The sequence below is a fragment of the Lathyrus oleraceus genome, chromosome 5 (genome assembly GCF_024323335.1).
Source record: "Lathyrus oleraceus cultivar Zhongwan6 chromosome 5, CAAS_Psat_ZW6_1.0, whole genome shotgun sequence".
Classification (NCBI taxonomy): Eukaryota; Viridiplantae; Streptophyta; class Magnoliopsida; order Fabales; family Fabaceae; genus Lathyrus; species Lathyrus oleraceus.
Genome location: NC_066583.1, coordinates 315377052 through 315379269, shown reverse-complemented (window position 1 = coordinate 315379269; position 2218 = coordinate 315377052).

The following is a 2218-nucleotide window of genomic DNA, read 5'->3' as shown; positions in this document are numbered from 1 at the left end:
AGTCCAGTGATTGGCATTCGGGCTCCATGTTTGCCTTTGCCTGTGTTTGTTTGGCGTGCGTGAGCCGAGCTACGAATGCTCTAATTCTCCTTCGTCCAAAGGAGATACGTATGCATAGGATGCGACATCCTAGCGAGCATGAGTCGTTTCCCCAGTCCGAACTACTTAGACTCTGATGTCTATGTCTAATAGACTAAGTAGGCCCAGGATGCGATATCCTGCCGAGTCAGGCCCGTTTGTTTTCTCGTGTCTCTTTCAGCCAATGTTTGATGATTGTTTGAGTAGTGTTTTAGCAACCACTTTCTTTCCTATTGTGCGTGGATCCCGTCGAGTACGACGGATGCGTAGGGGTGCTAATACCTTCCCTTCGCATAACCGACTCCCGATCCCATTCTCTTTGGTCGCGAGACCATGTTTTTCCAGGTTTACTCTGAGCGTTTCCTTTCCCTCTTTTGGGATAAATAACGCACGGTGGCGGCTCTGTTGTTCTTGTTTCCCGCCGGTTTTTCGCGTAATGCGACAGCTGGCGACTCTGTTGGGGACTATAGAGAAGTTGACCTGTGCTGGTCCATCTTCCCTAAGCGAGTCTCTCCTAGCGTTCTCTAGGTTAGGGCTTTGGTTGCTTTGTGCTGCTTTAGTTATTGCATTCATTTGTATATATGTGCATTTATTGTTTGCATTAATGTTTGCATTCATTCATATTCATTTGCTGGCTGTGCTGTGTTTCCTTGTTTGGGGTGGGAGTTACTCGAGGTAAAAGGCCCAATACCCAGGCTATGAGTGAAATCTAGGAAACCTAGGAATAGAGTGATTCATGGGAAGCGGGTGGTATGCGCCACTTAGCGGAACATTGATATCACGAGCAGTTCAGACTCTGATGGGGTGTCATCGGTGCATACATCGGGTGTGCACAGGATGATATTCTTGAAAGGGTTGTTTATCCTGCGTTTCTCTCGACCTTACCCTGGCCTAGATGACACCCGTGAGCGGGGAGGGAATGATCATTTTTACAGGTACTGTAGCTGACTTGTTGGTGACTTGTTGGTGACTCTGGGTACTGTTGGTGACTGTGAATTATGGACATTTATTTCTGGGCCGCCGGAGTTCTGTCCGTGGTTTATCAGCGGGTTCCGTTTATTTCGGATTCCCCGGGTTGAATTTGAGAGTACCTGTTCCGAGGATCTGGCTGTCATCCGTTCGGTGGATGTTCCTGTGATGATAGTGATGTAATCTCCAGTTCCGTTTATTTCGGAACTCCCCAAGTCGGATTTATGGTGACTCGGTTCTCCAGATTTGGGTTCAGATGACAGTTTATCAGTTGACTTTGGGTTTCAGATGAATGGTGGTTCCGAGTTCAAGCCGAAGCTTCGACCTTGTGCCTTGAGATGCACAGCCTGACCAGTCATGTTTGCATCATTTGCATCATAGCATGTTTATTTTTCAAAAAATAATAATAATGCATGAACAAACAGAAAAAAGTTAACCCGCATGTGCATATCCTTTATCAGGATCATTCATGATAAAATATAGTACCCATATCATGCATATCATGCACATATCATCCTGTCATTGCAGACATGTTTGGAGAGACTTCTCACTTGGTTCCTGACTGAGACAGGATTGCTGACCGTCGTCCGCATCGTTACTCAACCAGACTCAATCATCAGAGGAGTATGGATCAGGTTCAGGCCGAGTTGGCTGAGATGAGGGCAAATATGGCCCAGTTTATGATGATGATGCAAGGGGTTGCGCAAGGTCAGGAGGAGCTTAGAGCCCTGGTTCAGAGACAGGAGACTGTGATTCAGACGTCCAACCGTGCTTCGCCTGTTGTTGCACCTGCTCATGAGAATATCAATGTTGCTACTCCCACTAACGACTATGCCGTCGGGGATGAGTTGAGAGGAATAAGAATCAATGGACAACCTCTTGCTGCAGAGACTGTCAATGCCAGAGCTACCCGGGCTCCGGGTCGTCATCCAGCTCCTATTGTCGACAGACAAGAGGACATGTTCACGCTGCTGAGCGAAAACGATGAAGTAGTCAGAGTTGAGGATAGGGATCGTAAAGTTGATGCCCTTGCTGAGAAGCTCCGTGCGATGGAATGCCAAAACTTCCTCGGATTTGATGTTACAAATATGGGGCTGGTAGAGGGGTTGAGGATCCCTTACAAATTCAAAGCACCCTCATTTGAAAAGTACAACGGTACCTCTTGTCCTCG